The sequence below is a fragment of the Cannabis sativa genome, chromosome 2, assembly GCF_029168945.1.
Source record: "Cannabis sativa cultivar Pink pepper isolate KNU-18-1 chromosome 2, ASM2916894v1, whole genome shotgun sequence".
NCBI lineage: Eukaryota > Viridiplantae > Streptophyta > Magnoliopsida > Rosales > Cannabaceae > Cannabis > Cannabis sativa.
In genome coordinates, this window is record NC_083602.1 from 80,423,458 (window position 1) to 80,448,233 (window position 24,776).

At 34.7% G+C, this 24,776-nt stretch overlaps 1 non-coding gene across 1 annotated transcript; it reads left to right on the top strand.

Annotated features, from left to right (window-relative positions):
* Positions 1–14,906: 14,906 nt before the first annotated feature.
* On the top strand, positions 14,907–15,013 carry LOC115721481 (small nucleolar RNA R71). The gene has a single exon (XR_004012502.2). It is a non-coding gene; the product is annotated as a small nucleolar RNA R71 (small nucleolar RNA).
* Positions 15,014–24,776: the final 9,763 nt, after the last annotated feature.

Sequence of the window (24,776 nt, forward strand, 5' to 3'; positions counted from 1 at the left end):
AACATCTACCTGTTCATCAATAGATGACACCTTAGACAAGTATTTACAATATGAAACAAGAAGTTTACATAAATAAGAATAACTTTGACTCTCGCCTACCGGGACATCGTTGGATTCTTATTTTAATTGAAATTATCCTTTAATTATTCCTCTTAGCTTATTCATTTTGAATTTGCTTACATAATATATCATTGGATGAATGGTTTATAAATCATCTGCTTATAGTGTCATTGAACTTTCTCTTAAGAAATTGAATGGCGCAAATGACTATATTCCTAACATTCTATCCCGAAATGATATAAATCCTCGATCTTAAAATCTCCTACTTATATATGCTTACTTTAGGCAAATTAGACTAAGAGTTAGATTAGTAGTGGTGGTCCAAGAAAGAATCATTACTCATGTATATTTGGTATAAATTTAAGTCTTTGACTTTAAATTTTAGACTCCAAATAGAAATTTTTTATTTCTATTTGCAGAATATAATACAGTTCAACTTTCACAAGTTATTAATATCCATTTTCTATCAATAGATTCAAACTGTATGTTAAAGTATGGAATATGAGTTTAGTATTCTATGACCAAAATCCACTTGGACTATTGTAAGAAGTCTTTAATGTCACTAGACCTAAGTCATCAAAAGACCACAACCACATATTTATAGATCTATGGCATTTGTATCTTGTTCATAGTGGTTTTGACAAGATTTTTCTCTGCAAAGAGTCAATATGCCTATATCCACTAAAAGTATAATCATCTCATTCAAAGATTGATGCACATTCAGGGGTGGATATGAGTTTTCGTTATTTTTAAGACGATCGCTCTAGATTTTACCTTATGCAAAAGAGTTTTGAAATGTTTAAAAATTTCATGAATTTCTAGGAATGGTGACAAACACTTAAGGTAAGTGGTTAAAGATCTTGCGAACTTATAGGGGTGGAGAAATATTTGTTTGATATGCAGTTCAAAGATCATTAAGTTGATTTTTTGAATTATATCCAAGCTTACCTCCCCGAAAATTCAATTTGCATATTGATGAAAATACATGGTCTATGATTAGTTACTAGTCGTTGCCTAGTTCCTTCTAAGGAAATACAGAATGAGGGAATGGTTATGTACTTAGTATAAACCATTACTAGATTCATGGATGACCTAATTGTGATCTTAAGAAAAGTTAGAACTGTTTACCATGGTTTGCATGTTTGTTAGCTATTCTAAGTGATTAGGTGTGGACCATCCCATAGTCATTAGATAAGAAAGTGTTCGTTTTAACAAATACTACTTTTCTAAGAAAATGAATAAGTCTGAAAACAAAGTAGCAAATAAAGGAGATATTTTTCTTGATTCCAAAAGTGTTCTATCATCTCATTCTTATAAGGTGGTCCCACTGCCTCTATTGTTCTTGCACAACCGAAGAGGACAATACCATTTAGTATTCTTAGACAAAATTCACGGTACCTTGTCGTAGTGGGAGGGTTTCAAGGAACTCACCCTGTTATGACTTGAAAGACACCGGTGATTAAACTCCATTGTTAGTTTAAACAAGTAATAGATTGTCATAATAAGAAACTAAGAAGAAAAGCCAAGAGAACTATGCTTAAAACCATTCATATGGAACAACCAAAAGTTTTCTATTACAAGGACAAGAAAGGAAATTTTCGTTAGTAGGTCTATTCAATGGACTTAACAAAACTTCCTGTTCCTAGTATTATAGGTTTGAGCTTATCTAAACCTATGGCTTGTGGTATGCCTGGTAATTTACTTACTCTAGTGCAAGCAATTTACTATAGTAAATTGCTGGAGCATTTTTCTAATGGCAATCTATAGAAGTTTCTCGACTTCTAGATATAGATTTCATTTATCTAAGGAAAAGTCTCAACTATTCCAGAAAAGATAAAGCCATGAAGCAATTCCTTGAACCAACAGTGAGAGGTCTCAGATATGCTTTAGTATGCCTTAGACCAGACACCTACTGTTGAGTGGGAGTAATGAGTAGGTATCAGATTCATTCAGGAAAGGGACATTGGAAGACAATCAAGTGAATCTTAAGATCAAGAAGAGGAACTATATGTTAGTCGATAATGGTGTGTTTAATACTCTTAGACTACACCAAATCAAATTTCTAGACTTGCCTTAGTGCTAGAAAGTCTGGTGATGAGATGGTGATTACACTGGGGGTGGAGTAGTGAATTTGGAGAAGTGTAATAACCTATCTGAATTCTTTAACTCTACCAGAGAGACTGAATGTTAAAATTTCTAGAAAGATACTTATTCAGTCTAAGGAAAGTTTTATATTTTTTTTGGCATTTGTTCCAACATTTATTAACTACTAATGTTACTTCTTGACTAACGAAAAAGTAGTTGCCAAAAAGTAAAGAATCCAATATCCCTAAAGGAGTAGACATATAGAGAGGAATTTCACAATATCTAGAATTTTGTGATTAAGGAAATGTAATGGTGGAGGAAAGGTTGTATTCAATACAACCTGTAAGATCCTATTACGGAGAGTATACAAACTACAATTGATTTGAATATCAAGGTATTGAGATTATTTGAAATGCACTTTTTGTTTTATATTAGTGCAAGTGGGAGTTTGTTGGGTTTTGTGCCCTTAATAAAACCCATTTCAATATAATTAGATTTACTAATTAATAAAGATAAGAAATCACATTTTATGTTGCATGGTTCACATGATTTATTTCATGATTATATTTAATGTATAAATTCTATTAAGTCCAGACCATATATATTTGTTCGTGATTATAGTGTTGTCAGCACAGTGGAATATAATCATGTTTATATGTTCGAAAGTTTAATTCTCTAATTTGTCAGCTCACTGGATTTAGATTGGCATGATATTCAGCGATAGGTATACTTACACCTTGGATAAGTGTTATGTCCTTTCCAGGGCAGCAAAGTTTTCCAGTATTGGATGTATGGAGTATACATTGGAAGGGACAGATATTGAACATTGATTAGATATGATAAATTTACCATAATATCTATTCAATTCAATGTCACCTAGTTGATCCATGATCAAATGATCTTAATTCTAAAATGATTAGGTTCGATCTCAAGAGTGTTATTCATGTTCTTTGATTTGTTAGTTAAGCCTACTTTTTGGTCAGGGTGATACGTACATTTTGGGAACATGGTAGTACAATTGAGTGGGAGCGCTAATCATAGATATGGAATCTATAGCTTCTATAGGTATTTAGAAGTGAAATGATGATTTCCTTTGAGCTTGCTAAATAGAGATCAATGATAGAACGCTCATTTTAGTGACTATATTAGTTCACTATAATATCATTTATAGGTGGCCAAGTGTTTTAAGGATAAAATACATTGAAAGGGTGTAACGGTAATTTTATCCCTAAGCAATGTAGATCATCTATAGAGGATCATTGATTATTGGGATTATAACAATGGATAATTAATAGTGTATCTATATCGTGGAACATATATAGCGTTTTATATGACTGAGAGTGCAATTCCAAGTTCTATGAGTGCAATGAGGAATTAATAAGTTAGTGGATTTACTTGGTAAATTCTAGATCAGCTTATTGGAAGCTCGGTTATATAGGCCCATGGTCCCCATACTAGTTGAGATCATACTGCTTGTAAGACTCAGTTAATTGATTTTAGTTAATCAATTATAATTCTAAAATTAGACTATGTCTAGTTTATGAATATTCACTAAGCAAGGGCTTAAATGTGAAGAAAAGAGATCCTATGTCTTATTTGTTAATTAAGAGACTTTATTAAGTCTAATTAATCAATACATTAAATGACAATATTATTTAATAATTAATTTTTAGTTATTAAATAATTGGAGTTGGCCTTTAAGTGGTTAAATTGGAAAATTGGTATTTTTGAGAAAATGAGATGGGAAAATGACAAAATGGCAAATTTGCAAAGTGGGCTCATTATCAAACCCATAGCCAGCCACTATGCATGGATTTTACAATTTATTTTTCGATTATTTTAATGCTAATTAAATCTAACCTAAACCTAGGTGGTTACCTATAAATAGCTAGATAGTGATGGCTCACACTTAAAGTTGATGAAATTTTTCGTCTTCAGAAAATTGAGCCTCCTACATATAGCCGAACCTACACCCTCTCTTTTCTTCTTCAAATTTTCATACCTTAAGTGATAGAGTGAGTGCCCACACACATCAAGTGGTATCTCAATCATAGTGTGTAAGACTGTGAAGAATCCAATCAACAAGAAAGAGAATCGGGCTCAAGAAGGAGAGAAAGAGATCCAGGTTCAGATCTTGATAATGCTTTGCTACAGAAAGGAATCAAGGGCTAGAGATCTGAACAGAAGGAGTCATTATATTCCGCTACACCCAATGTAAGGTTTCTTAAACTTTATATGTGTTTATTTCATTGTTTTAGAAATTCATATTAGGATGTTAATGAAACATACTTGTTAGTAATCTAATTTATGGTAAAATAATTCCAACAATACTGAACCCAGCCCTCTCTCACATGAACCACCCCAATTGTGAAGGCCCATTCGCCTTATTTAAATAATTGTATTAGGTTAATTATATTAGTCTAACCTAATTAAAATGGAATTAGAAACACAATTAGTTTTAAAATATATGAAATTTATTTTTCATTAGATTATTTTAAAATTAATTTTAGAAAAAAACACTTAGTTAATGAGATATATTCTAGATAGTTATTTCTAGTAACTAATTATGTTTTCTAATATTTAATTAACTAGAAAAATATATTTAATTTGAAAATTAATTAATTAATTTTGGATCAACTTAAATTAGAATATTTTCTTAGATATTAAATTAGAATTAATAATGAAGTTGATTTTATTCAATTAACTTAATTATTTGTTTCTAATATTTAATAGATATAATTAAATAAAAAATTAAATATTTAAGTAGATTTTTTACCTAGAGACTTAAATATTAGTTATTTTCAGAATATTTAATTAAATAGAATTTATATTTAAGTTGGAAATTATAATTTCAGAACAACTTAAGTTAGAATAATTTTAAAATATATTTTATTTTATTTTATTAATCAATTTCCCACCAATTTTGAAATTTCATTTATTTAATGCAGATAATTTTGAATTTTTTTTTTTTGAAAAATAGATTAAAGTTGAAAATTAATTATTTTAATTAATTTTAGATCAACTTCAATCAAGTAAATTTTTCATTAATGATTAATTAAAATAAATAGACTGAAATATATTATATTTTAATTAGAAAATGAGTAATTAGTTAGTAAAATATCTAGATAATACTTTTCTGTTTGCTTGATGTATTTTTCTAGTGATATTTAATAAAATAGAAAATTAATATTTAAGTTTGTCAAATGGAGAGAGAACATTAATATTGCTCTCATTGGTGAAAATGCCCTGTTTGTGTTGACTGAAGAGGCTCCTGAGCAACCAGGTGAGAATGCGACCAAGGAAGTCAAGGGAAAGTTTGAGCATTGGCAGAATGCTAACAATAAAGCTCGATACTTTATGCTTTCTAGCATGGTCGACACCTTGAAAACAAGGTTTTCTAACACTCTCACGGCTGCAGATATCATGAACCAGTTGACTCAACTATTTAGAATTGCATCAATTCAAGCTCATTTTGAGGCGACCAAGAATTTCATCAATGCACGGATGAAACCTCATCAGAACTATTGCTATATTTTATAAACGCTACGCAAGTATACGCAATCAAGTAGTAAATCTCACACAGGTGAGGTCGATCCCACAGGGAATTGGATTAAATACCACTAAATTATACTTATGATTCTATTCGGCAAATCGAAAGCAATTATGATTTAAAAACAGTAAAATATGAAAGTAATTTAGAAAACTTAATAACACAATTGAAAGTTGAGCAAGATGAGATAATAGGGAGGAGAATCCTGTTGTTGTTTACTCAAATCGTTAATGCTTAATTACTATCCTATTCTTGGAGTGAATGACAGATTATGAAATAACCTAGCTCCTTTCAGATCTTCTAGATTCTAAATCACATGTTATCTAATTAATTCCTTAATTAAACTAACATGAAATTAGCATTAAGTAATAATCTACTCGTCACATAAGTCATGCAAATACTTTCGTTTCAAATAGAACATCGATTATCTTAATTTTAGCATTCTCAATTCTCACTTTTCAGATTTCGAATTGAGATCATAGAGCATGCACAAGGTGATCAATCTTAAACATGAAATTAAGAACAAATTAAGATAATTTCACACACAAGAATTGAGGAATGGTAATTAAACATTAACTAGGCAAAACATTAAACAACAATCATCATCCTCCCTAAATGGGAAATTTAGTTCAGAAACAAATCCATAACCATTCCTATAGCAATATTCAACATAAAGAAATTAACGAGGAATAGAGAAAAGAACTGTTGGTGGATGAATTCTTGATCTTCACTTCAATCTCTGTGCTCTTCCTGCCGCTCTCAGCTGTATTTTAGGGTTTCTGATCGCTCTCCCAGACTTCAAATCGCAGTTTTCTATTTATAACTAAAATTTAGGGTTCGATGGACGAAAATGCCCCTGGTCCGTACGGGATCTCACCGCGGCTAAGCTTCCTCTCGCCGCGGCGAGATAATAGCAAATTAGGGGTCTTTCTGTATCTCTTAAATGGCCGCGGCGAGACTCTTCATCGCCGCGGCGACTGTGACCTTGAAACACTTCGAGATCTAGCCGCGGCCAAGTTGTGTTTAGCCGCGGCCAGATATGCACTATTACTCAGAAATTGTGTTTTCTTCGGCTCAACACGTCTTTTATCGAATTTCTGCACCTGAGACCTCTTTTATTCCAAAGAACCTGAAAACATAGAAAACAAGCGTAATTCCAACCCAGCACAGCGAAAAACGCACATAAATTAGATCCAAAACATAGGCTAAAAATAGCCTAACAAACTCCCCCAAACTGACTCTTTACTCGTCCCCGAGTAAACTAAGACTAAACTAAAAACAAACTGACAATGATAGCTAAACTTTCCGACAATTTAACTGTTACCACCACCTGCACAACTTCAATCCATCAATAACCAGAATTTCAACTTGCCAACTCTAAGAACTAAGTTGAATGTGCAATTTACAAGTAAGTAATTCATACAAACATAAAACATCGCAATTGCCATCAATATCACAACTGTTCTAAACTTTCCAACATCCCACTAACACATGATCAATAAGTTTGAATGACATACCTCTCTCCACTAATGTTGACAAATTTCTATTTGGAATCAATAGGTTTTTTTCGGTTAGCATCGCATGGCTTAGGTACATGGGTAGGTGAGAAGTCATTTCGGCTACACTATACCATAAGCGCTATTAACCAAGCAAGCCTAGACATTTATTTTGCTTTCTTTCCATATATCCCAAGAACAGAAATAAGAGATTGCAAATTTTTTTATGTGTGTACCTCATAATTTTCTTAGCTTTTTTCTTCAAGAAGACATTTTTGCATTTTTTTTTCTTCTATTTTTTTCAGAGGCACAACACCCAATATTATTCTTTTTTTTCTCAATCTCTCACCCCTACACTTTATTTTTTTCACTTACAACACTTATCCCCCCCCAAACTTGCTTCAAGGCTCATGGCATAATAAGGTATGTTCAGGGTGAAAAGAGTTAAAGATAACGAATTCAGCTCAGTTAAGTGGTGAAAAATTTTTAAAACAGGCTAAGGCTCAACTTTTGGTATACTATGGTGAAAATTTCTAGGTAGGCTTGAAAGGCTCAATCGTTCCAAAGAAAACTTGCCTAAATCACTTTCCAAATAGAAAAAATCAAGGATTTCGCTTCAAGAGAGTATGTCAAACAAATTCCATTTCATGTACAATCAATCATTCCACAAACCAAATAGAATAGAGGTGATATGTGAGAATAACAAATGTTTTAAATCTACATGAATCACTTCCTAGCACACATCCATCTTAATTCAAACAGTTGCAAGTCAAGCACACAGTTATGTTTTAATCCATTGCACAAGTGAATAACAACAATTCAATCAATCTTTCAATTTAGCTATCACACAAGACTAAAAAAAAAAAAACTAAAACAAACTAAACTAAAACAAATAAATTGAAAAATTTAAGTCTCCCCCCCCCCCCCAAACTAAAATGCACATTGTCCCCAATGTATGAAAATAAACCAGGGTGAGAGAAACTTACCTGAGCCCCTTAAAAGGGGTTCGGCGGCGGTGGCTGGTCATAAGGGTTGAAGCGGGGTGGCATGGGAAAATAATTTGGATCATCCACACCGATATTCATCCTTGTGACAAGTGTGTTCAATTGAGCCACCTGCTGCTCATCAAAGATACTCCGCTGGGCCATGTAATTTTGCATATGCATGTTCTGCTGAATCAGATAATTCAGCTGATCGTGAGTGTACTGCATGGCGGGGTCAAGAGGCCCGACAAGACGTGGTGGTTCGATGTCCTCATGTTCCTCTTCTTCTCTTGCCGGAGGACCTCTTTCAACTGGCGGTTGACCATGAGGATGAGGAGGTTTGAAGCGAAGAACAGTGGCCAAGTTAATAGGGCGCTGTGGCGGTGCTTTGGTATCATATGAGTACTGCGGTACCCCATGTTTCTCACACAGATCAGTGATAATTCCAGCCAGCCCAAGTCCTCCACCGGAAGATCCCTCAACCATTATGTCAAAGGTCACTCGAATAATATCCCCCACATTCAAATTATACCCTTTCATAATGCCATAAACCCATTTAATCCTGTCTATTTGAGCATCAGAAAAATGCTTGTTTGGGAGCAACCTTGCACTAACAAAGTAAAGCCAAGCCTTGGCCACTGGGTTAAGTTCACATCGGTACAATTGGTATGGTTCTCCAGCAAGCTCATGGAACCTAAGGCCAGGATACCCTAGAGTCTCAGCAATATCCACATAATTCAAACTTCTTTCTCGAAATTGCCGTTTCAAGGGTTGCTCCTCTACAGTGAAAGTGGGGAGGTCGTAAAGAGCATGAATATCGGCTGTGGTAGCAGGCACTCTAACCCCCCTAACTCTTACCTTGCCATCCTCTCTTTCAGGCCAGTTGGCCAAAAATTCCAAAGCTAGAGTTTGGTTACCACGCTCAGTGACATCCACGAACTTAGTCCACTGCCTATGTAGGATTTGATCCCTAATAGATGCAAATGCAGGGGGAATGTTGGCAGTTTGGCTTAGGTTCACAATGTCTATCCCTCTATCTTCAATGAATGCCCTATCTTTCAATTTCAAAAACCGCTCTTGAGCATCCATGTTGGTAAACCTAACTCTATCAAGATTAGAGCAACCCCTAGGTGGGTTGGATGATGAAGCTCCCCCTTCCTCATTGACGCTTGACCTCTTTGGACCCATCTCACCAAAATTCTTTCCTAACTCTCAAGATTTTTCAAAATTTCGACAGCACTTCCCCTTAAAAATCGACTTCCCGGGACTTAATTCCCTTTCAATCTAACCCAATTCTATTCACACTAACAATTTCAACAATGTATATAGCAAAAATCCCAAATATCCAACAAATAATCCAAAACTATCCAACAAATTCACAAATTCTTCAATAAAAATTGGATTGGAAGTCTTAGAATCAATACCTCAATGACAATTCCTCCTTTAATCATCCTCCATTGTTGAAATCTTGAAGCTTTTGAGAAAGAAAAGGATGAATAAGGGTTTTTAAATTTTTGGGTGAGGTTTTAGGGATTTGGGGTTGATTTTGAGTGGGAATTAGTGTTTGATGAGAGAAATAAGGGTTAAGGATGATTGATGATGAAAGTTTATGGTTAGATTTGGTGAAAAGGAGTTTTGAAGGGGATTAGATGAAGCAAAAATGGTGAAATAGGGTGTTTTCGGCGTGGAGAAGAGAGGGTTTGAATGGGGTGTGATTTTTGAAATGTTAGGGATTTGGGGTTTTTTAAACTAAAACTGACCAATCTCGCCGCGGCGACATGTAGCCTCGCCGCGGCGAAAATTCATGAAAAATAGGGGTTCTCTGTAAGGCTTATCTGGCCGCGGCGGTATGTTCCCTCGGCGCGGCTAGAAATCGTGAAATTAGGCCTCTCTCTGTAAGGCTTAAATGGCCGCGGCCAGCATTCCATCGCCGCGGCCACTGAAGGTTTTTTTTTTTTTTTTTCACTAACAAAAAAAAATGGACAAAAAGAAAAATAACAGTAAAACTTTAAAAAAAAAAAAGTGCAACTAAATCAAAAGAACACTTGGGTTGCCTCCCAATTAGCTAACTTTATCGTCGCTTAGCTAGACGTTGATCGAGATCTTCACAGTGGCGCCAGAATCATGGCGGACTTGGTTTGATCAAATTGACCTCCCAAGTAGAGCTTTAATCGCTGCCCATTCACTTTGAAAGTATTAGGACCTTCACCTTTTAGTTCCACTGCTCCATAGGGAAACACTTTGATCACCGTAAATGGCCCTGACCACCTTGACTTTAATTTACCAGGAAACAACTTTAGTCTTGAGTTGAAGAGTAGAACTTGTTGACCAGGTTGAAACTCCTTTCTGACTAGATTTCGGTCATGCCACCTCTTAGTTCTTTCCTTGTAAATCTTAGCGTTCTCATAAGCTTCGTTTCGAAATTCTTCCAACTCATCCAACTGTAGTAGTCTTTTCTGCCCAGCAGCTTTTAAGTCCATGTTCAGAGTTTTCATTGCCCAATAAGCTTTGTGTTCTAACTCCACCGGTAAATGACACGCCTTTCCAAACACCAACCGATATGGTGACATCCCGATTGGCGTTTTGAACGCTGTTCTATAGGCCCACAATGCGTCATCCAACTTTCTTGACCAATCTTTCCTTGATCTCTGCACCGTTTTCTCCAGAATCATCTTTATTTCCCGGTTAGAAATCTCGGCTTGGCCATTACTTTGCGAATGATAGGGGAGGGCAGTTCTATGACGAACACCATATTTTGAAACAAGTGCTTTGAACTGTTTGTTGCAGAAATGACTCCCTTCATCGCTTATGATCGCTCGAGGAGTACCAAACCGTGTGAATATATTCTTCTAAAGGAACCGAAGAACTATTTTTCCATCATTAGCTGGTGTTGCTGCAGCTTCTACCCATTTTGATACGTAATCCACAGCTAGTAAAATGTATAGATTGCTAAATGATGAAGGAAAAGGACCCATAAAGTCTATCCCCCATACATCAAACAACTCTACTTCCAAGATTCCTGTCAAAGGCATTTCGTTTCTCCTTGAGATGTTTCCTGTACGCTGACAACGATCACATGCCTTCACAAAAGTACTAGCATCTTTGAAAAGTGTTGGCCAAAAGAATCCGCTTTGCAACACCTTGGCAGCTGTTCTAGTTCCACTGAAGTGTCCCCCACATGGTAGAGCATGACAGTGATTAAGAATAGAGTACATCTCCTCTTCAGGCACACACCTTCTTATTATCTGATCTGCACAGTGCTTGTAGAGGATTGGCTCTTCCCAGTAGTAATGTTTCACCTCGGAAAAGAATTTCTTTAATTGTTGGCGAGATAGCTCAGGAGGAGTGATATTGGCAGCTAAGTAGTTAACATAATCAGCATACCATGGTACCATAAGACTTTCCCTCACACTAAAGAGTTGTTCATCGGGAAATTATTCATTTATTTGTACCTCTTTCGTATTCTGACTTTCTTCCAACTCTAGTCTTGACAAGTGATCTACCACCAAGTTTTCAGTACCCTTCTTGTCTTTTATGTCTAGATCAAATTCTTGCAAAAGAAGAACCCATCGAATCAGTCGTGGTTTGGCATCCTTCTTAGTCATCAAGTATTTGATTGCTGAATGATCTGTATACACTATCACTTTATTGCCAATCAAGTAGGGTCGAAATTTGTCACATGCAAACACTATAGCCAGCATCTCTTTTTCTGTAGTAGCGTAGTTCAGTTGAGCATCATTCAAGGTTTTGCTTGCATAGTAAATGGTTCTGAATACCTTGTCAACCCATTGTCGCAAAACTGCTCCAATGGCATAATCACTTGCATCGCACATGATTTCAAAAGGTAATTCCCAGTTTGGTGTAGTCACGATCGGTGCTGAGATTAACTTATCCTTGAGAATCTGGAATGCTTCAAGACAATCTTTCCCAAATTCAAAAGGTACTCCACTAGCGAGAAGATTGGATAGCGGTTTGGCAACTTTGGAGAAGTCTTTGATAAATCTTCTATAGAACCCGGCATGACCCAAGAAGCTTCGAACTCCCTTAACTGAAACTGGAGGAGGCAAGTTCTCAATTGTAGATACTTTGGCTCTGTCAACCTCAATACCTTCTTTCGAGATTTTGTGTCCCAACACTATTCCTTCTGTAACCATGAAATGGCACTTTTCCCAGTTCAACACCAAATTAGAGTCTTCACACCTTGCTAAAACCAATTCCAAGTTGCTTAAACATTGGTCAAACGATGAACCAAACACTGAAAAATCATCCATGAACACCTCGATGCACTTTTCTATTAAATCTGAAAATATGGCCATCATACACCTCTAAAATGTTGCTGGAGCATTACACAGCCCAAATGGCATTCGTCGAAAAGCAAAAGTTCCATATGGACATGTGAATGTTGTTTTCTCTTCTCCGGTGCTATAGCTATTTGGTGATACCCTGAGTACCCATCAAGGAAACAATAGTACTCTTGACCTGCCAACTTGTCTAACATCTGATCGATGAATGGGAGTGGAAAGTGATCTTTTCTTGTGGCCTTGTTGAGTTTCCGGAAGTCAATGCAAATTCTCCATCCCGTGACAGTTCTGGTTGGGATGAATTCATTCTTTTCATTCTTCACCACCGTCATCCCTCCTTTCTTTGGAACAACTTGGACTGGACTCACCCATTTACTATCTGAAATAGGATACGCTACCCCGGCATCTAACCACTTTAAGACTTCTTTTCTGACAACCTCCTTCATTGGTGGATTTAATCTTCGTTGTGCATCAAAGGTAGGCTTCACTCCTTCCTCCATTAAGATTCTGTGCATTACAGTTGAAGGGCTGATCCCTTTAATATCTGCTAAAGTCCATCCAATGGCTTTTGTATGCTTCCTTAGCACCCGTAATAGCTTGTCTGTCTCTACAGAAGATAGGGAAGATGCCACAATAACAGGAAGTGTCTTATTTTCTCCCAAATATTCATACCTGAGATGCTCTGGTAGGACTTTTAACTCTAGTTGAGGAGGCTTTTCAGTAGATGGGGTAGGCTTTGTTGGTATGACTCCTAACTCTTCATAGTACTTTCTATTCAGCGGTCCATAAGAGTCGAGCCACAAAGCATACTCATAAGCTTCCTTACCGTCTTGTTCCACCACCTCCTCTTGTACCAAAGTCAGATTAAGAGGGTCTTCAGCATGCGTCTTTGTCTCCACCAACTGGTCCACCACATCAATTGCAAAACAGTTGTCACTAGCCGTAGGGTAGGTCATTGCTTTGAGCACATTAAATACAACTTCATCTGCTTGTACCCTCAGCTTTAACTCTCCTTTCTGAACATCAATTAGTGCTTTCCCTGTTGCCAAGAAAGGTCTCCCCAGGATGATAGGAACATTGCTGTCTTCTTCCATATCTAGAACAATGAAGTCAGCTGGAAAGATGAACTTGTCAACTTTTACTAACACATCCTCAATGACTCCTCTGGGATGAGCTAGTGATCGATCCGCCAATTGAAGATTTACCGTGGTTGGCTTTGCTTCACCCAGCTACAGTCTTTTAAACAATGACAAAGGCATTAAGTTTATGCTGGCTCCAAAATCACATAGTGCATTTATTCCTTCAATTTTTCCAATAGTACAAGGAATAGTGAAGCTCCTTGGATCTCTGAGTTTTGGAGGGAGTTTCTTCTGTAGAATTGCGCTACACTCTTCAGTTAGAGGCACTGTCTCATAATCCTCCATCTTCCTCTTCTTTGACAAAATTTCCTTCATAAACTTCACATAACTTGGCATCTGCTCTAGAGCTTCGGCAAAGGGAATGTTAATGTGAAGTCTTTTGAAGACTTCTAGAAACTTGGTGAACTGCTTGTCTAAGCTTGACTTTCTGAGCCTCTGAGGATAGGGTATCTTCACATGATGATCAATGCTAATAGGTGGAGACTGTTGTGGTAGTGCTGAGCTTTCAGTAGCCTTCTCTGCTGTTGGTGTTAGTGTTTGCACTGGTTGAGCATTTATTTCTTCATCTACCTCAACTGGTTGCGGTAGCTCAGGCCCATCATACTTCCTACCGCTCCTCAGGGTAATTGCTTTGCAGTTTTCTTTGGGATTGACTTCAGTTGTGCTAGGCAAATTTCCTTGAGGGCGGGTTGCTACCTGAGTTGCTAACTGGCCCATCTGAGTCTGCAGGTCTTTAATTGAAGATCTAGTTTCAGTCATAAACTGGAGCAGTAAATCTGTTTGCAAACTAGAATTTCCACCGAGCTTGTTGTTGATTAAACCGTTGGTTACGATTTCTTTCTTTGCCGTAGAACCCACTATTTCTTCGGTTGTTACCCTGGTTGAACCCATAATTGTTGTTGTTGTTGTTCTGTGAAAAATTCCCAATGGCTTTAGCTTCATCCATTGGCAAATCATCCACATCTGCTTGACACTCCGAAAAGTGATGACTTCCTCCACATAACTCACAAACAATTTGGGCTTGTTTAGCTTGCCCTGCAATTATTTTTGTCAATGCCTCAACCTGAGCTGTTAACTTTGTGATGGCATCAACTTCTAACACACCAGCTACCTTCTTAGATTGACTCCTTTCAGTTGTCCACTGCTGATTGTTTAGAGCCATCTCCTCCAATAGCTCATACGCCTCATTAGCACTCTTTCTCATAAAAGCTCTGCCCGCTGCTGCATCTATTAGAGTTCTAGTATTACCAACTAGCCAGTTGTAGAAGTTGTGAACAAGCATCCACTTCTCTATACCATGATGAGGACACCTCCTGATCAGATCTTTAAACCTCTCCCAAGCCTCATGGAGAGATTCATTATCTTGTTGGCAGAAATTATTGATTTCTCCTCTCAGCTTTGCAGACTTGGCTGGAGGAAAGAACTTTGACAAGAATTTTGTTGCCAGATCATTCCAGGTGGCAATAGAATTGGGTGGCAAGGAATTCAACCAACTCTTGGCTCGTTCTCTGAGCGAGAATGGAAACAATCTCAGTCGAATGGCATCATCGCTAACTCCATTAACCTTAAAAGTTTCACAAAGTTCCATGAAGTTAGAGAGATGCAGATTAGGATCTTCAGAAGGGAGGCCACCAAACTGAACTGAAGAGTGCACCATTTGAAGGATGGCAGGTTTAATCTCGAAGTTGTTTGCATCCACAGCCGGTGGCCTGATACATGACTGCACTCCCGTCAGAGTAGGGAGAATGTAATCTCTCAAGCTACGGCCATTAGCTTGATCTTCCACGGCACCTCCATTATTACCGTTATTACCCCCATTGTTTCCAGCATTATTGTTCATATTGGCAGCCATGATTTCTGATGTTTCAGCAGTTGCTGAAACTCTTTCTTGCCTCTTGTTCTTTCGATTCCTCCTGCAAGTTTTCTCGATTTCAGGATCAACTGGTAATATGACTGCTTGTCCTTGACGGCGCATGCACTTAGGATTCCTGAAATAGATCAAGAAAATATTGCAAGAAAAAGGTTAGAAAAATCAGCAAGAGAAAATATACCAAAGTAGAAGTTAGTATAATTTTATGTAATATTAATCTTTAACAATTCCCCGGCAACGGCGCCAAAAACTAGTTGCTATATTTTATAAACGCTACGCAAGTATACGCAATCAAGTAGTAGATCTCACACAGGTGAGGTCGATCCCACATGGAATTGGATTAAATACCACTAAATTATACTTATGATTCTATTCGGCAAATCGAAAGCAATTATGATTTAAAAACAGTAAAATATGAAAGTAATTCAGAAACTTAATAACACAATTGAAAGTTGAGCAAGATGAGATAATAGGGAGGAGAATCCTGTTGTTGTTTACCCAAATCGTTAATGCTTAATTACTATCCTATTCTTGGAGTGAATGACAGATTATGAAATAACCTAGCTCCTTTCAGATCTTCTAGATTCTAAATCACATGTTATCTAATTAATTCCTTAATTAAACTAACATGAAATCAGCATTAAGTAATAATCTACTCGTCACATAAGTCATGCAAATACTTTCGTTTCACATAGAACATCGATTATCTTAATTTTAGCATTCTCAATTCTCACTTTTCAGATTTCGAATTGAGATCATAGAGCATGCACAAGGTGATCAATCTTAAACATGAAATTAAGAACAAATTAAGATAATTTCACACACAAGAATTGAGGAATGGTAATTAAACATTAACTAGGCAAAACATTAAACAACAATCATCATCCTCCCTAAATGGGAAATTTAGTTCAGAAACAAATCCATAACCATTCCTATAGCAATATTCAACATAAAGAAATTAACGAGGAATAGAGAAAAGAACTGTTGGTGGATGAATTCTGGATCTTCACTTCAATCTCTGTGCTCTTCCTGCCGCTCTCAGCTGTATTTTAGGGTTTCTGATCGCTCTCCCAGACTTCCAATCGCAGTTTTCTATTTATAACTAAAATTTAGGGTTCGATGGACGAAAATGCCCCTGGTCCGTACGGGATCTCGCCGCGGCTAAGCTTCCTCTCGCCGCGGCGAGATAATAGCAAATTAGGGGTCTTTCTGTATCTCTTAAATGGCCGCGGCGAGACTCTTCATCGTCGCGGCGACTGTGACCTTGAAACACTTCGAGATCTAGCCGCGGCCAAGTTGTGTTTAGCCGCGGCCAGATATGCACAATTACTCAGAAATTGTGTTTTCTTCGGCTCAGCACGTCTTTTATCGAATTTCTGCACCCGAGACCTCTTTTATTCCAAAGAACCTGAAAACATAGAAAACAAGCGTAATTCCGTCCCAACACAGTGAAAAACGCACATAAATTAGATCCAAAACATAGGCTAAAAATAGCCTAACAAGAACGTGCGTGATCACCTGCTCCAAATGACTAGTTTCTTTTAGGAGGTTTAGAATCATGGAGCTATTATAGATCAGAAAACTCAAGTGAGTTTGATCTTGAATAGTTTGACTCCAGCTTTTCTGCTCTTTACATCAAATTATGTCATAAACAAGTTGGATTTTGACTTCTACGAGTTAATCAACAACCTTTAGACATTTGAAAATTTGATTGGAGGACCACAGAAAGGAGGAACTAAAGCTCATAGTTCTGGCACTATTAATGGTACGGTCAAGGCTGAGGCAAACATTACCTCTACTTCAAAACCCAGGAAAAAGAAGGATTGGAAGAATAGCAAGAAGCCTCTGAAAGCTATTAAAATAGCTAATAAGAAAAAGGCTGCTAATCCCAATGCAAAGCAAAAAGGATAGTGCTTCTATTGCAACGAAAAGGGCCATTCCAAAAACTCTTTCTTTACGATTTCGCCTTTACTTAGTGAAAAATTCACAAATAGACATAGTCTAATTTGAGAATTATAATTGATTAATCAAAACCAATTATATGAGTCTTACAAGCAATATTATCTCAACTAGTGGGGGGACCATGGGTCTATATAACCGAGCTTCCAATAAGCAGATCAAGACTTTATAACCTAAATTCACTGACTTATTAATTCTTCGTTGAATCCACACATAGAACTTAGAATTGCACTCTCAGTATATAGAATGCTCTATATGTTCCACCATATAGACACATCATTAGTTATCCATTGTTATAATCCTAATTTGATCAATGATCCTCTATATGAATGATCTACACTGTAAAGGGATTAGATTACCGTTACACCCTACAATGTATTTAATCCTTAAAACACTTAACCCCGTACAAATGATATTTCAGCTAAGTGAAATGAGATCTCCACCATTTATTTTCGTTTGGTCAAGCTCGAAGGAGATCATCCTTTACTTACTATTTGCCAGATAGAAGTTATAGATTCCATGTTTCTCAATTGCACTACTGTGTTCCCAAAATGTACGTATCACCCTGACCCAAAAGTAGGCTTAACTAACAAATCAAAGAACACGAATAGCCTCTCGAGATCGAGCCTAATCATAATAGGATTAAGATCATTTGATCTAGGATCAACTAGGCGATATTGACTTGAATAGATATTACGGTAAGTTTAATAAATCTAAGTCAAAGTTCAATATCGGTCCCTTCCGATGCATACTCCATGCATCCAACCTGAGCTTTACTTTAACCAATGCTCTGGAAAGAACATAGCATTTCTCTAAGTACAAGTAAACTCTTGTTGTAGATTATCATATCAGTAAAACCCTGTGTCTGATAAATCTAGGAAACTTTATTCACATAGTCATGTTTACTTTCCAATATGTTGACAACACAATAAATAGGATCAAGTATGTGAAAAGGGTTTCAGATGAATTCATACATAATGTACATATAATCATGAAATAAATCATGTGAACCATGCAACATTAAATGTTATTTCTGATCTATATTAATAACTAAATCTGATTATATTGAAATGAGTTTTATTTAGGGCACAAAACCCAACAGGCACTCACTCATTCACTCAAGGAATTCGAAATTTAGAGAAGAAAATAAGAGAGAAGTGGTTTCGACTATAGAGAATAGATAGAGGCTCAGTTTTTCATCTGACAAAGTTAAGTGTGAATGAGAGCCATCACTATCTATTTATAGGTAACCACCTAGGTTTAAGTTAGAATTATTTGGCAGTAAAATAATGAAAAAATAAATGATAAAACCCTATAAGTGTGGCCGGCCATGGGCCTTGGATAATGGGCCTCACTTATGCAATTTTGCTGTTTTATCATTTCTGCATCTGATTTTCTCAAAAACGCCAATTTTCAAATTCAACCATTTAAATGTCAATTCTAATTATATAATAACTAAAATAAATTATTAAATAATATTGTCATTTAATTTAATTATTTATTAGACATATAAAGTCTCTTAATTAATAAATAAACCTAGAGTCTCTTTTCTTTACAATTTCGCCCTTGCTTAGTGAAAATTCACAAAGTAGACATAGTCTAACTTTAGAATTATAATTGATTAATCAAAATCAATTAAGTGAGTCTTACAAGCAGTATGGTCTCCACTAGTATGGGGACCATGGGTCTATATATCTGAGCTTCCAATAAGTAGATCAAGAATTTATATCTTAAATTCACTGACTTATTAATTCTTCGTTGAATCCACGCATAGAACATAGAATTGCACTCTCAGTATATAGAACGCTCTATATGTTCCACGATATAGACACGTCATTAGTTATCCATTGTTATAACCCTAATGTGATCAATGATCCTCTATATAGATGATTTACACTGTAAAGGGATTAAATTACCGTAACACCCTACAATGTATTTTATCCTTAAAACATTTAACCCTGTATAAATGATATTTTCGCTAAGTGAAATGAGATCTCCACCATTTATTTTCGTTTGGTTAAGCTCAAAGGAAATCATCCTTTACTTTCTATTCGCCAGATAGAAGCTATAGATTCTATATTTATGTTAGCGCTCTCACTCAATCGCACTACCGTGTTCCCAAAATGTACGTATCACCTTGACCCAAAAGTAGGCTTAACTAACAAATCAAAGAACACAAATAACACTCTTGAGATTGAACCTAATCATATCAGGTTTATGATCATTTGATCTAGGATCAACAGGTGATATTGAATTGAATAGATATTACGGTAAATTCTAATATATCTAATCAAAGTTCAATATCGATCCCTTCCGATGTATATTCCATACATCCGATGCTGGTAAACTTTGCCAATGTCCTGGAAAGGACATAACACTTATCCAAGGTGTAAGAATACCTATCGCTGATTATACCATGTCAGTCTAAATCCAATGTTCTGACAAATCAGGGAATAAACTTTCGAACATATAATTAAGATTATATTCCACTGTGTTGACAACACTATAATCATTAACAAATTGATATGTTTTGCACTTAAATAGAATTCATACATTATGTACATATAATCATGAAATAAATCATGTGAACCATGCAACATTAAATGTTTTTTCTGATCTATATTAATAAGTAAATCTGATTATATTGAAATGAGTTTTATTTAGGGCATAAAACCCAACAATCTCCCACTAGCACTAATATAAAATAAAATGTGCATTTCAAATAATCTCAACACCTTGATATACAAATCAAGTGTAGTAGTAGTATACTCCTCGTAATAGGATCTGACAGGTTGAATTCAACACAACCTTTTCTCCACCATTACTCTTCCTTAATCACAAAATCATTGATATTGTGAAATTTCTCTCTATATGTCTACTCTTTTGGGATACTGAATTCTATACCTTTGGCAACTACTTTTGGTTAATCAGGAAATTAACACTAGTAGTTAAGACAGGTTGTAACGGTGCCACAATTGTATAGAACTTTCCTTAGACTGAATAAGTACCTTTCCTGTAACTTTAACATTCAGTCCCTCTCTGGCAGACCTAGAGACTTCAGATAGGTTTTTACACTTCTCCAAAATCACTACTCCACCCCCAGAGTAATCACCATCTTATTAGCAGACTTTCTAGCACAAAGGCAAATCTCGAAATCTGATGTGGTGTAGTCTAAGAGTTTTAAACACATCCTTATAGACTAACATATAGTTCCTCTTCTTAATCTTAAGATTTACTTGATTGTCTTCCAATGTTCTTCTCCTGGATTAATCTGATACCTACTCATTACTCCCACTCAACAGTAGGTGTCTTGTCTAAGGCATACTAAAGCATATCTGAGACCTCTCACTATTGATTTAAGAAATTCTTTTATGACTTTATCTTTTCTGGAATAGTTGAGACTTTTCCTGAGATAAATAAGATCTATGTCTAAGAAGTTGTGAAGGTTCTATAGATTGCCATTAGAAAGAAAATGCTTCAGCATCTTACTAAAGTAAGTTGCTTGCATTAGAGTAAGTAATTACCAGGTATACCACAAGCCATAGGTTTAGATAAACTCAAACCTATAATACTAGGAACATGAAGTCTTGTTAAGTCCATTGAATAGACTTATACACGAAATTTCCTTTTATGTCCTTGTAATAGAAAGTTTAGGTTACTCCATGTGAATGGATTAAACCATAGGTCTATTGGCTTTTCTTATTAGTTTCTTATATTGACAATCCATTACTTGTTTAAACTCACAATGGATTTTAATCACTAGTGTCTTCCAAGTCATAAGAAGGTGAGTTCCTAGAAACTCTCCCACTACAACAAGGTACCATGAATTATGTCTAAGAAAACTAAATGGTATTGACCTTTTCGGTTGTGATAAGACAACAGAGGCAGTGGGATCATCATATGTCAAATAAGATGATAGAACACTTTTGGAATCAAGAAAAATATCTCCTTTATTTTCTACTTTATTTTCAGACTTAGTCATTATCTTAGAAAAGTAGTATTTGTTTAAACAAACACTTTCTTATCTATTGACTATGGGATGGTCCACCCCTAATCACTTAGAATAGCTAACAAACCATGGTTAACAGTTCTAGCTTTTCTTAAGATTTTGATTAGGTCATCCATGAATCTAGTAATGATTTACACTAAGTACCCAACCATTGCATCATTCTGAAATTGTATTATCATAGAAGGATTTAGGCAACGACTTGTAACTAATCATCAATATGTAAATCGAAATTTCTGGCGAAGTAAGTTTGGATATAATTCAAAAATCAATTTAATGATCTTTGAACTGCATATCTACAAACTATTTCTCCACCCCTATCAGTTCGCAAGATCTTTCACCACGTCCCTTAATGGTTTTCACCATTGCTAAAAATTCATGAAATTTTTCAAATATTTCAAATTTCTTTGCATAAGGTATAATCTAGAGTGATCGTTTTAAGAATGCAATGAAAAACTCATATCCACCCCTGAATGTACATTCATCTTTTAATGAGATGAACTTACTTTCATTGGATATAGGTATATTAACTCTTTGCAGAGATTGATCTTGTCAAAACCACTATGAACAAGATACAAATGCCATAAATTAATAAAAATGTGGTTGTGTCTTTTTGATGACTTAGGTTTAGTTACATCAAAGAGTTCTTAGAATAGTGCAAGTGGATCCTGGTCACAGAATACTAAACTCATATTCCATACAGTTTGAATCCATTGATAGAAAATGGTTATTAAACACTTGTGAAAGTGTAACTGTATTGTATTCTAGAATTAGAAATATAAGAATATTTCTGTTTGGAATCTAAAATTAAAGTCAAAGACTTAAATTGATACCAAATATAATGAGTAATTCTTTCTTGGACCACCACTACTAATATAAACTCTTAGTCAGATTTGCCCATACAAGTAGGAGATTTCTAAGATTGAGGACTTATAATCATATGCGTCATTTAATTTTTGAAGAGAAAATAGAATGACAAGAAATGATTTATAGACCATTCATCCAATGATATGTTATTGAGCTAATTCGAAATGAATAAGCTAAGAGGAATTAGGATAATTTCGTTTATAAATAAGAATCCAACGATGCTTCGATTAGCGAGAGTCAAAGTAATCTTATTTATATAATGTTCTTGTTTCATATTGTAAAAATACTAGTCTAAGGTGTCATCAATTGATGAACAACTAGATGTTGCATATACAATATTTATCTTTCGAGATCTAACACTATTATGTATGTCTAATGGTGAAAATCCATTAGGGATTTATCTCATTAGATAAACAAACCAAGTTAGACCAACAATGAAGATTCGAAATTAAACTACAATTTAATGACAGAAAATCACATTGTTCAATATAAATTCATAAACAATTCAGAAATTATTAAACATATAGCAAGTAGGAATGACAAGTGAAAATACTAAAACATACAATCCTAAATAATTTCCAAGGTTTTCAACAAACTGATATCAGTGTCCCGTTAGGCGAGAGTCAAAGCTACCATCCATTGAGTAGAGTTATCAGCTCATCTAAAATAATAAATATTCTAGCAACCTTTTATTCGATCAAGATTGGAATCCAGCATTGTCCAGTTTAGGCGAGAGTCAAGGCTATTCTATCTTATGAGCTTCCACCATTGTTTCATATTTTGTAAGTCAAATACAATCGCCACCATTAGGGTGATCCATACCATATAAAACACTTACAAAGCTTCTTATCTTTCGAGATTAAACGGTGCTAACTTGCTAATGAACGTTCCTCCATTAGGGAGGATTACTCACTAAAATAAAAGCTATGTAAAACCAACAATGGAGATCGAATGTCCTAATAACAAAGCTCATTATTTAAAGTGTATTTTCTCCTAATATTTATTTTAATCTATTTATTTTAAATATATTTATTTAATTAAAATTTCTAATTTAGAATGAAAAATTGTAAACATAAATTTTAATTTAATATTTATAAATTTTACTTAGATGGATATGAAAATAACATGAATTATTTCCATCTTAGTAATAATTTCCAATAAATATTTAGAAAAATATTCAATCTAAGTTGTTATAAAATTAATTTAAATTAATTTACAACTCAAATTTAATTTTCTATAAATATACATTGCATTTCGAAAAATTGAAGTATTTAAGAATACTATTTTCGAAAAAATGCTTTAAAATAAAATAAAAATAAGTTATGGAAAAATTATTCTAATTTAATGTTGGCCAAAAATTAATTAAAAAAATTAATTTACCACAAAAAATATAATTTTCCTATTTAATTAAATATATAAGAAAAATTTTAAATATTTAAGTATCATGATGAAAATCAACTTAAATATTAATTTTCTATTTAATTAAATACACTAGAAAAATACTTCAAGCAAAAACAGATAATATCTATCTAGATTTTCATTGACTAATTAATTCATTTTCTAATTAAATATATTTTACTTCATTTATTTTAATTAATCATTAAATGAAAAAATCATTGATTTAAGTTGGCCCTAAATTAAAATAAATAATTTACACCTTTAATCTATTTTTCAAATAAAATTTGAAATTTCTACATTTAAGAAATGCAATTTTGAAATTGTGGAAAAAAGATTAATAAAATAAAATAAAATATATTTTGAAAATTATTCAAATTTAAGTTATATGAAATAAGATTTCAAACTTAAAACATTTTTCAATTTTAATTAAATAACATTTAAATAATAATATTTAAGTATCATGATGAAAATCAACTTAAATATTTAAATTTTCAATTTAATTAAATGTATTAAATTCAAGAAATAAATAATTAAGTATAGATGAGACTTAATTATTAATTCTAGTTTAATACTAGGAAAAATATACTTAACTTAGATTGTACCAAAATTAATTATTAAACAATTAATTTCACAATCTATGATATTTTCCTAATTAAATATTAGAAAAAATAACTAGTTCTAGAAATAACTGTTGGATATTTATTTTACCAGGATCTTAGATCTACTCACAAGTATGTTGTTTAACACCCTAAATATAAACTTTCTAAAACGATAAAATAAACACATATAAAGTTAAGAAAACCTTACATTGATGCAGCGGAATTAATGTCTCCTTCCACTCAAATCTCTAACCCTTGTATCCTTTCTGTCGCAGAGTATTATCAAGATCTGAGCCCGAATGTCTTTCTCTTTGAGTTTGATCCTTCACAGTCTTCCAATCTATGATTGAGTGACTACTTGCTGTGTGTGGGCACTCACTCTTTCACTAGGGTCGAAATATAGAAGAAGAAAAGAGAAGAGAGGGGTTCGGCCAAGGTATAGAAAAAGGAAAGGCTCAGTTTT